Genomic DNA, 12,596 nt, shown 5'->3' on the forward strand with positions numbered 1-12,596 from the left:
CAATTATTTATTATAAATTTCCTTAAAAGTCTGTTCTCATGACACTTTTAGCCCTGTTTTGCAGACTCGGGGTGCTTTTCCAAAACTGATCCAAACTATCTGAACTTTTATGTGCTTATTCAGGCAAAATCTTTGAATCTCATGTGGTTTGCTCCATTCTAATCTCTACCTTATCTTATCTGAAAATACAAATCTTTGAATAGGTGTTGCCTCTGATATAGGCAGTGTTGGTAAGAATACTCATATTTCAGGTTGCCTGACATGTTCCATTACAAAACTATTTTCTCAGTTGTTTACATCCTTTACCAGATTTTAAACATTTGGGCTGAAAATTTCCCTTCTTTGTGTGTCAGCCACTTCTCAGAATGAGGTTGGGAAAAAAAGTCTTGTTTTGACCCTTAAATTCTCTTAATTGAGAAGCTCTAGCATCTCCACATTTTGGAGAATTTACTTGAAATTTGGCAGGGGTGTGTCTCCCTGGTGTCAGGGATGTGTCTTTTTCGGTTCCCATGAAACGGTGTCCAAATGTGGCCAAGAGCATCTGAAAAATGTCAATTCACACATGCTCAGTAGAGACTTGATACAGTTTGGTAGCTGAATTCTCCAACAATTCCATCTGATTTGCTCCTTCTGGCTGCGAGGGTTGTTATGGTGCTGGCACAGAAATTAAGAGCTGGGAGACTGTGTCATCTATGCTGTCAATTCTCCCTCTACTAGCACCCAGACATTGTGGTTGAGAAGGAGAAAACAACCTGACTGGCATACAAAGCCATGATGTGTCAGGGAAGGAGACTGGGATGTGGGAGTGGGAAAAGGTGGGGATGTGAATCTGGACCATGGGGGTAATAGATAGTGGGGAGGGAGACTAGATTAAGACATGAATAAGTTGAATGGGGGGGGGTAGAAAGCGTCAGACTTGAGGCAGACAGGGGCAGCAGGATCTGTAACTACTAGAGTATACTCTCATCGTAACCTGGATTAAAAGTTGGAATTCATGAGTCTCAACTTTTCTTTGCTGTCAGCAAATAGGTGTAACAACCAGTGGGCAAAATGTGTGCCTTATCTCTTATTAGTGGCTGGTCCATAGAGAAGATGGCAATCTACTACTGGTATCAGTTACTCTGATAGTAGCTCAGTGACAGAGGTCTGTGCTGTGGATCTAAACATTTTAACTCTGCTAATGATCCAGGGAGAACCAACACGGGTCCGCTTGTTGGAATTTGATGGGGAGTGTTGAATTTCCTTTTCTCAAAACCTAGGAAATTGTATTATACAAAACCCTGCATCTAAAGAATGTTAAAATTGTAAAGTCAAGCACTCAAAATTAAGTTTGCTTGGGCCACCTTAATTCAGCCCTCTTGTGTGTATGCATTATGGTACAGACTTTAATTACCTATCGTATACTGTTTTTGTTTTTTTTTTCCACAATGCAATGCTGTCCTGGAAAGTTGAATTCTATTCCTGTCTCAGCCACAGAGTTCCTATGTGATGCTGGGCAAGTCACTTAAACCAAACTTTTCACAGGTGATCACTAATTTTTTGGACAAATAGGTTATTTGCTGAAAAATGCAATTTTGGTTGACCAGAAACTATTTGTGATTTTGACCCAATCAGGTTTGATTGGGGGAAAAAGCTTTTTAGGGCCAGCTTCTGGAAACCATGTGTATGTCTTAGTTTAGTGGTTATGACATTTGCCTTGGAGATGGGAGACCTAAGTTTGTATCTCCACTCTGGAGCAGGGACTTAAACTAATAAATCCCCACTCCAGGGTGAGCATCCTAATCAGTAGGCTATGCAGGTGTGCTGTGCTCAGTCTTTCCTGTTGAAGCTGTTCCACTTTGGCTCAATGATTATTTATGCATTTATATAAAGAGAGAGACTTTCAAGCCTGATGATTAAAGCACTCACCTAGGAGGTAGATTTGGATTCAAATCTTATCTAGGGCTGATTCAGAAGTTGGAAGTGAAATAGACTTTTGTGTGACCCAAAATGGTCTTCTCCAACTTGATGATAAATTCTAAAAATAAAAATCAGAAATGAACTGAGTATTTTTTCTGATTTGTTTGCTGGCTGAACTAAAAAACTGTCGTTCACTACAGGCCTACTAAATATATTAAACTAACTCTATACAATCTGATATTCAACTGCTTCATACCTTGTATAGCCTTTTGCACTTGTACAAGTGGAAGTAAAATACAACCATTTTGATTTGGCAGGGTTTTACACCCACTTTGCATAAGTGTAAATGCCTTCATGTGATGCAAGGCAATGGTTAATCAGGTCCATAATATGACTTTCCCACTGCAAATCAGAATTACTAATAATTTAGATGTTTGATATTACAGTATTTGTAGATATCTCATTCCTAATTGAAATATAAAACCACTGAAGAAGAGTGTACTAGCCACTTTAAGAGCAGGTACCACTAGCCCTCTTTTTACTGGTATTGGCTATTTAAAAAGAGAAAATCTGGACAGTGTAATTCTTAAAGAAAGCCAGAAATCAGGTAAACAAGAGGCAGCACATGACTTCTAGGCTATATAAAGGGAAGCCTGTGGCTCAGTAGGAAAAAGACTTCCACAAGGTGAAGCTTAGAGACACACAGAGGAAAAGTGTGGGAAAGGGGCAGTGGGAGAAGGCCTATGACGAAGTAGGAAATTGAATGGCCACAAGAAGGAAAAAATGCCAGGGGCCTAGATTTTCAAAGGTGCTCATTCTTGCCCTGTTTAATGTACTCAGATGAATGTGCCTAGGGCCTCATGGCATTGTCGTAGCTGACTCTATCTCTTCTTTACACCCCTATGCCACATGTAGTGAATGGTGATACTTGTCAGTGCCTTTTGAATGTATACTAGGCACACATGAATGGTGAGTAGCCTAAGTGCCCAGTGAGCCAGCTCCAAAGGGCAAGGGAAGAAGCCAGGGGAAATAAGACTACCTTATACACCTGAGTCCATCTCAAACAAATTTCTTACACTTTGGCATCATCTACAAATATTGCAGCTGTGACATGCTCAAGGCTAGTCTCATTAGACAGAATGATGGGGCAAAATAAGCTTGTTAAACAGCTTCCCTTTGAAAATCACCTTTATCACGGATTTCCCCCGGGCCACTGGATTGTATGCACTCTGCATCCCTGGTCCCAGATAGCTGAGGCAACATCCAACTCACATAATAGTGCATCAGTCTTTCTCTTTCAGTTAAGGCTGACCAGTAATTATCAAGGGCAGGGAGAGTGGACAAGAACTGGTTGTGGGAAAAACTGACATAGTCGACCATATGAAGACTAAATCCATCTCCTTAATTCTCAGGCACAAAGGCTCCTTGGAGAGCAGCAGCTTGATCCTCAGAGGAGAGTTTCACTGTTCGGGGCAACTGCACCTGTATTCACCCTCTACAGTCCAACAAGGGAATCCACGCTCAGGCTTTTGGCTCCCCAGCTGTCACCACTTTTGGGCAGAGATCCATATCTCTCCTCCTTCTGACTAGGATATTTCCAGGCTGCAGATTGTGACCCTAATCAGCCCTTCCTTTCTTAGAGGCTATGAACTGTTGTAATTGCCACAATTAAGTTACCATCCAGCTCTGTCTAAGCAAGCACATTTATTCTTAAGGTAAAAGCATTACAAAAATATTTTAAAACGATAAAAGAGCTGACTGATGCTAATAAGCTTACCAGAGATCACCTCACCTCAAACAAGGGATCTGGCAGGTGATCATCAAGAGGTTTTTCTGTTCTTACAAGATCATAACAGCTTTGGCTCAGAACAGAGAATCATCAAATGTGTGCGTTTCTAGTGGTGTCCCACAGGGAGTTGTTCTTGGCCCTATGCTATTTAAGATATTTATTAATAACCTAGAAGAAAACATAAAAATCATCACTGATAAAGTTTGCAGATGACCCAAAAATTGGGGGAGTGGTAAATAAGAACTGCTCAAAGATGCAGAGCAATCTGGATTGGTTGGTAAACTAGGCACGAGCAAACAATGTTGTTGTTTTTTTTAAATATAGCTAAATGTAAATGTGCCATCTAAGAACAAAGAATCAGGTCTTAGTTACAGGATGGGGGACTCTATCCTGAAAAGCAGTGACTTTGAAAAAGATTTGGGGTTTGTGGTGGAGAATCAGCTGAATATGGGCTCCCAGTGTGATGCTGTGGCCAAAAAAACAAATACAATCCTTGGGTGCATACAGAGGGGAATGTCTAGTACGAGTAGAGAGATTATTTTACCTCTGTATTTGGCAATAGTGTGATTGCTGCTGGAATACCATGTCCACTTGTGGTGTCCACGATTCAAGGTGGATGGTGATTAATTGGAGAGGATTTAGAGAAAAACCAATGAGAATGATGGAAGGATTCAGAAACATGCCTTATAGTGACAGACTTAGCAAGCTCAATTTATTTAGCTTAACAAAGAGAAGGTTAAGGGATGACATGTATATTGAGGGGAATGGCCTCCCTCTGCGATTGACAGGAAGGAGCCATTCTCCCCACTCCCCCAGTGGGCAGAGCCCGGCAAGCCACACCCACCTGACCAGAAGCAAAGGGGTGGGAATGGAAGTTTAAAAGGTGGACCCTGCTGCTCAGTTGTGTGAGAGGCAGAGAAGGAAGTGGACATCTCTCTCCTGCTGCCAAGCCCTGCTCCTGAGATGGAGTTCTGCTGCACTGAGGACCCAGAGGAGGTGCTGGGACTGCTGTTGGACCAGTACCTGGAGGAGTGACTAGGACTATTGCTGAACATGTACCCCGGGGAAACAGGGGAATCCCAGGAGACAGAGGTACACTCCAAAGGGGTAGTAGGAAGAAGCCAGGGACACCATACAATAGTCCAGTTGGATTGCCAGAATTCAGGTAACGTGTTTTGACAGGATCCCCACTGACCAAATCATGGAACCATCCACCACTGTTAGAGCCCTGGGCTGGGATCCAGTGGGTAGGGTGGGCCTGGGTCCTCCTACCCCTGTGGCAGCCTACCCACTTTACTACCCTTTGTTTGTCCATTATCTGCCTGAGCCAGAGGGCCAGGCCCCCCAGGATTGCCAGTTGCTTGGCCCTGGCCAGAGGGCCAGGGCATCCCGGGATTGCTAATTCCCCATTGAGCCTTGCCTTTATAGATATGTGGTAGCAAGGGGGCCTGGCTTCCCACCAAGACTGACTGGGAGGAACGGTTACAGACCCTACAACTTCCTTACAGTCTGTAAGGACCTACATGGTGAACAGATATCTAATAATTGGCCTTTCAGTCTAGTAGAGAAAGGTATAACATGATCCAATAGCTGGAAGTTGAAGATAGACAAATTCAAACTGGAAATAAGGCATAATTTTTTAATGGTGAGAGTAATTAAATATTGGAATAACTCACCAAGGACTGTGGTGGATTTTCCATCACTGACAATTTTTAAATCAGGGTTGGATGCTTTCCTAAAAGATATGCTGTAGGAATTATTTTGGGGAAGTTCTACTGCTTATGTTATACAAGAGGTCAGACTTGATTGATCACAATGGTCCCTTCTGGCCATGGATGTATGCCCCTGTAAATATAACTCATGGGAAATAATATAGGAGGGCGCATGCAATGGCAATCTCTAATGTGTTGAGATGCATCACTGATACCAGGGAAATGGCCCACATGAGCTTGAAAGAGCTAAATGCATATAAGGAGCACTTAATATGGCAATTATGGGTCTTATGAGGCTTGTAGTTTTACTCTTTTTTTTTTTCTGGAGCTAGGAGTAGTTCTTAATGCCTCCTGCAGCAGTCTGTCCCTTGCAACTTGTTTCAGTGCTACTTTGGGTGGGCTTCTGCTCCACCTCCTCCTGGCGGGGTGCTTTGAGAGTTCACCACCACCACTGTCCTTTGTACCTCTGCTATTTGACCCTGAAGGTGAAGATATTCCTTTTTGTGCGGCTGTGTTGTGGAATATAGAGTGTGCAAGGAATCTCTTTCCCAAACCTAGTGGGTCAATGCTGTGATGTCCCACACGTAGAAAAAGGGAACTGAAACATATTTTTAGGATATCAGAGGCTCTCTTGGTGACCATTTTTGATTTGTGGTCATAGATAAACCATCTTTCGCAGACAGAGGACAGATAATGGGGAACAGGAGTTGTGGTCAGACAGGGTATCCTCTGTCTCTTGTGAGGGTAAGAAATCATATGAGATCAAATGTCAGGATAATGAAGCCCATGGTTTAGTATGTGAAATAGACAGTGTAGGAATAGGGGCTGGGGGCAGAATGGGAGCTGCTTGATAGTGAGATAGTAGTCCAGTGGCAGGTGGTGGGAAGGCAGAGGAAAAACCTCATGCATCACTTCTTAAGTAACAACTAGCCCTCCAAAAATTCTCAATTGAAGACAGACCTGAGCTGGACCGGTTATATGTATTGTGGAGACAGCCTGGGTAGCTGGTCACCATTTCCACAAATACCAGGCAAGCATTGTACACAGCCATCATGATCATAGAACAAGTCCTTTTTCTGTTTCTCTAGAAGCCTGTCAGTTGGAGGTCCTAGGGTTAATGTGAGTCTCATCCATTGCTTCAGATACTGATGAGGAAACTAGTGATCTCACAGAGTCTCATGGGGAAATCAACAAAATCCAAGGATTGACTGACACCTGTGGTTTGGATAATGGCCCACCGAAAGGATCCTGGTCTCAGGATCTGGTGACTATGATAGACACTGATTCCTTTGTCATGATGAGAAATAACGGAGACCCAATTGAGAGATGCTTCTGGATACAGACCTGTTTGACAAGGCCAAGGACATTCTGAAGGCTGATGCATGTGAGGGGGAGAGAGTTGCCTCCTTGCTTGTGCCTGACATACACACCTATATATCTCTCCTCTCTCTGCCAGCTGCTGCATCACTAAATTGTTGAACATGTTTCCTTGCTCTCTGGTTGATCCCTGTTCTCTCTGCCACCTGCAGACAACCCTCCCTCACCCTGTCCCATCCCTCACCAAGCTATATGTTCCTTACCGTGATACTGCAGGATTGAAGGGGGGTGGAGAACACAGACTGCCAATGGCTCTCAAAACGGGTCCCAGTACTGAGACTCCAACCTACTAGTGCTATGTTGCCCCAGAGTTCGATTTTTTTCAAAGCTATCTGCACCAAAAGCAGCACATAGCTCACAGTCCAGGTGCATGGCATTTTCAGAAGGCCAATTATATCCCATACAAACACACTAGATGCACAATGTTTTCCACACCCAGGAGGCAGTGCTTGGGCAACAGTGGCATTTTCAATGACCAGGAGATGTGACTACCATTACTTGGACTAGGACTATTCCTATTCAGTTTCAGCTCTGCAAATAGTAGTATTTTCAGCATGAACTAGCAAAATGGCAGCAGGTGCATAGTGCACTACTCTGGTATTAGGTGCAGATCCAAAGGGCTCTATGATCCATTGCCATTTTCAGAATGGGCATGAGGAAGAGGAGAATGAGGCATGGTGATGCATCTAAGAGGGTTTCATATGTTCGACAATTGTTACAGCCATATTTTCAAAAGTTAAGCCTGTGCCATTCTGTAAACATATCCTGGTGAAGTGACACACACAGATTTCCAATGTGAATGTACATAGCAAGTATTTTCATATCCCTACCCCGCTAGCTGGCAAAATGTGTCTGCAGGAACTTGAGTTACACATGTATGTTATGTATTGTGCTCATAAGTTGGGCAGGCACAAATGCATGTGCAGTAGTGTGTCTTTCAAAAATGTGGCGCACAAATAAGCTGTTGGATGGATCCAGCAAAGTGGCATTAAATATATAATTCGTGTTCAAACCTACATGAACATTTATTGTATATGAAAGATTAAAGAATGAATGCATTGTGGTCCTAATACTGCTTTAATAGCTGTAAAAAAAAAAGTCTGAAGAATATTGACCTTTCTTATTAAAATATGGCACTGACATTTTGAAGTGTAATTGTAAAGATGAGGTGGGCAGAATTTGGATATGACGGGCACAGAAGATGGATTGTAAAAACCACATCACTTTGATGCAGCATTCATATTATGATCAAAACATGAAACAATTACATTCAGCCAAATAGTCAACATTTTAATAGAAAATAATTTATATAAAACTTTAATTTCCCAGAGCTAAATGCCCTTTTTAATTAAGATTCCATCCGACACATTAATTTCCTCACTCACGTTAATCATTAAAATGATTACCAACAGTATGATTATAGCAACACTTACTAATTTTAAATGAGAGAAGCAATACCAAGGAGAGAGACGTGTGCATGTAGGGAAAATGAAACAAAACAGCCCTCATGATCCCTGACTTTTAAAAAGCACTTAAGAGACTATCCCTTTCAAGAGTAGCCAGGATAAAAAGTGAATCAAATGCAGTATGAGAAGGCAGACATAAGGGTGACATGTGAGAGAAGACAAAATAATTACCTAAACTAGGAGGAGTGGAGACAGTGTCTATAGTACCATTTCCCTGGAAGCCTGTGGGAAGGCATTATGTAAAATAATGCTGAGCCTAAATATGGATTTATTTATCTCCCTCTGATGTAAACAGGTTTCAGGAGCAATGGTTTATGGATCAATGCTGCTATGGATTGTGGAAAAATCAGGTTACACTGAAGAGGAATCAGGCCACCTGGTGGGTGGCCCTGGACTCCACAGATCTTGGGGAATCTGATTTTGGGCAACCAAAACACTTGCCCATTCTAGGGTAGAGCTATCTGGTATGAACCGAGTTTCCTCTCAACCTCCTTGGGTTCTTGCTTGGAGCTGCCATCTTGCCCATTGTGATATTGCATTCCATATGTTTTATGGAAATATGCTCATGAGTGTGAATATGATGTAACTGGAATATGCTTTATGCAAAAGGTCTCTTGTAAGGTATTGTAACAAAGGTAATAACCTACTGAATATATTCCTCCTATCTGTATGCATGTATCATTCTTGTATCTGAAGCTAGAAATACAAAGTATAACTCTGAGGTCCTATTATAATTATGCAAAGTGTGGACCATTAATGGTGATTTAGAATCTTGATGGCTCCCATTGACTAGGACAATTCATTGTAAATGGTTTATTTACCTGCACACCTTCCTGTGTATGTGTGGGCTTACATTGACATGTGACCGAGTCATATGATGCTGGAATCCATCTTAATCCTTGTACATTTTCCACTGATGAGGCGAGGGTGGGGACAAGCACAGACAAGATTCCCCCTTGTGCCAAAGCTATAAAAGGGAGTGGATCAGGACAAAAGGGGCTGCCAGTCTTGAGAAAACTCCTGCTTACCACCTGAGATGTCTGCTGGATCTAACAAAGACTGTACCAGGGTAAAGGATTGGGCTCAGACTAGGAAGGGCTCTAGTCTGTGAAAGAAGCTTATTGGAACATCTTTGAGGGTGAGATTATCTGTAATCAGTTTCTTAATGTATTAGCCTTAGATTTGCATGTTTTTGTTTTATTTTGCTCTGTGACTTTCTTTGTCTTGGCTGTTATTACTTGAAACTACTTAAATCCTACTTTCTAAATTTAATAAAATCACTTTTGTTCATTAATAAACCCAGAGTAAGTGATTAATACCTGGGAGAGCAAACAGAGAGATGCACAGCTATCAGTGATATAGAGGGTGAACAATTTATGAATTTACACTGTATACACTTTATACAGAGTAAAACAGATTTATTTGGGGTTTGGCTCCCATTGGGAGCTGGGTGTCTGGGTGCTGGAAACAGGTAACCTGCTGAGCTATTTTTAGTTAGTCTACAGCTTTGCGGGTGTGGCCCAGACCCTGGGTCTGAGTTGCAGCAGGCTAGCGTATCTGGCTTAACAAAGCAGGGTCTGGAGTCCCAAGCTGGCAGGGAAAACAGGCTCAGAGGTAATTTCAGCACAGCAGGCAACAGTCCCAAGGGGATCTCTGTGACCGAACCCGTCACATCCATAATATTTTGGACTTGACTTTCTGTTTTTGTTTTAGTAAAAGACGTTTGACATCTTACACTGGCCAACATTGAACTTCATCTGCCATTTTGCTGTCCCTTTACCTAATTTTTGTTAGCCCTCTCTGAAATTCCTCACTTTCTTCTCAGTTTTGACTGACCTATATAACTTTGTGTCTCCCACTAATTTTGCCACCTCACTGCTAATCCCCGTTTTCCTTGCCAATGAGAAATAGATTAACTGACACCCATCCTACTACAGAACCTTGGGACACCTCACTGTTAACTTTAGCTATGCCAACCTTTGACCATTTATTCCTATTCTTTGTGTCTTAGCCACTTTCTAATTCATAAGAATACTTTACCTTTCATCCTATGACTGTGTAATTTCCTTAATAGACTTTTGTGATGGACTTTTTGAAAGACTTCTTCTTTATCCATTACTTTATTGATATGACTGAAGAATTCTAACAGATTAGAAGCCATGCTGGTTTGTCCCCATTACACCATCTGGGGGTCTTAGAATTTGAGGTTTCAGTTGACATAATCAGTTTTCCTGTTTCTGAGGCAATGCTTTTGGCCTAAAATTCTAAGGATCACCCCTAAAACCTCCATATTTTTTTTAGTTCTGGAATAAGTATTTTCCCAACATCCTCTCTTATTTCCTTATTCTTCTGTATGGTTTCTTTTGCTCACTTGTACTCCAGTACATTTTGTCAATCTCTCAGGATTCCTGTTTCTGATAAGCATCAAGAAATTTTTAGGATTTTTTTTAAAATGTCTTCAGCTATTTACTCTTCAAAACCTCTCTTTGCCCTCTTACTCTTTCACTTTTCACTTAATTTACTACAGATTGTCCTCTTTTCTGGTGTTTCCGTGAAGGATTAAGTTCTACTTTTTCAAAGACAGTATAAGGAAGGAAGGCTAAGGCTTGGAGCTACCTTGATCTACATTTATCTCCATGACAAACAGAGCACATATCAGCTTTGCTTGCACGCCTTTTTGGCAGGATCTCATTGGTTTTGGTTTCAACTTTTTTTTCCTTAGATATCATTTTAAAATTCAGATGAAAATGAAACCTGTGCTAAGTAAATTTTTTTACTCTCAACTTTAGTTATTTGTTGTTGGTACATACTACAGTAGTGTAGTCCTAATCTTTGCCTGAGCCTGGAATTTCTTGAGTTTGGACAGACTGCTATGCCTTCGGGAAGCTGCACTGAAGTCCATGGGCTTCAACACAGACAGAGCAGTCTCTTCATATTAATCTATTTACATTTCATACAATTTTCTCCACTAACAATGTGTCTCCATTTCCTGTTATGACAGCATGGGGGTAGGATAACATTTTTATGGATTAGCAAGAGCCTTAATGGTCCTAGTAAAATGATTGATTGTAGGCCCCTTGGAAAACTGAGTGTGTGTGTGTGTGTGTGTGTGTGTGTGTGTGCGCATCAGTGCCATCCATAGACAAGCCTAGATAGGAAATGAGGGCAGGTGTACTGTACATCCTGCACAGGGCAAAAGTGTCTTTGAAGTCAACACAACCAGGAGGGGTGCTTCTCTGTATCCATTTTCATTAACAAATACATGTTTTGTGGTGACTGAGCTCATGCTAGTCAGTGTCATCATTCCCTGGAGGATCTACTTTCTGCCATCACCTGCCTGTCCAGCTACTTGTCTTCAAGTCTTTGAATTTTTCACTTGATATACTGCATCTGTCTGAAGTGTATTGTAAAAATTCTTATCCTTTCAAGAAGATATAGATCTCAAAATACAATTACACCACCCTATAGAAGGAGATAAGAACGAAGAACCCACTACTAGCCAGTATCGAAATAAGCAGTAGCAAGGAGATTGAACTACACTTTGATATATCTTCCACCTTTGAGTAATATTTAACTTCGATTATCAAAAGTAAAATGGGTCACTCTAATGAAGCAGGGCAACTTTTTTTTAAAAAAATTAAATAAAATAACCCTATGTTGACCTGGAAGCTGGTGCAACTACACTAATTTCAAAATTGTTTAAAATGTAAGCTCTACCGTGTAGAGTGCTGTACTGTGCAAAACTAATCTAGATTGGAGCTTCTGAACATGAACATAAATAATAAAGTACACCAACACTCGCTGTAACATAATTTATTTTTTATTTAGACTTTTCCTGCACATATTTACCCATCTCATTAAAGTCAGGGGGCCTAATCACTGTATAAAGTGAAGCCAATGTGTAAATCTTTGCAGGATTGAGCCTTCATCTCCAATCTGTTTAATCACTCATAGCCCACCCCACTTGTGTTTTTTTTTTTTTTTTAAAAAAAAGCAACCCGTTCACCTTACATTTTCCTTGTGCTATATTCAACACATTTAATATCCCCAGTGACTTTCATACAACTGCATCCTAGAATACTTTAATACTTTCCATCCCAAAGCTCTTCACTGATTCATATTTGTAAAGGCCCACAATATTCTGGCCAGGTAAATAATATGGTCCCCTATCATTAAAGGGGGGGGGGGAGAGGTGTTGGGGAAAGGGAAGCAAAGAGAGGGTGATGTGGAGAAGCCCATGCCAGAGTGGGGAATAGAAGCCAGCACTCCCCTCTCTTCAGCAACTTGGCTAGGCTTCTTCCTCTAAATCGTACAGCTCGGATCCATATCAGCAGAAGGAGAGATGAAGGGAGA

This window comes from Dermochelys coriacea, chromosome 4, assembly GCF_009764565.3.
Source record: "Dermochelys coriacea isolate rDerCor1 chromosome 4, rDerCor1.pri.v4, whole genome shotgun sequence".
Lineage (NCBI taxonomy): Eukaryota > Metazoa > Chordata > Testudines > Dermochelyidae > Dermochelys > Dermochelys coriacea.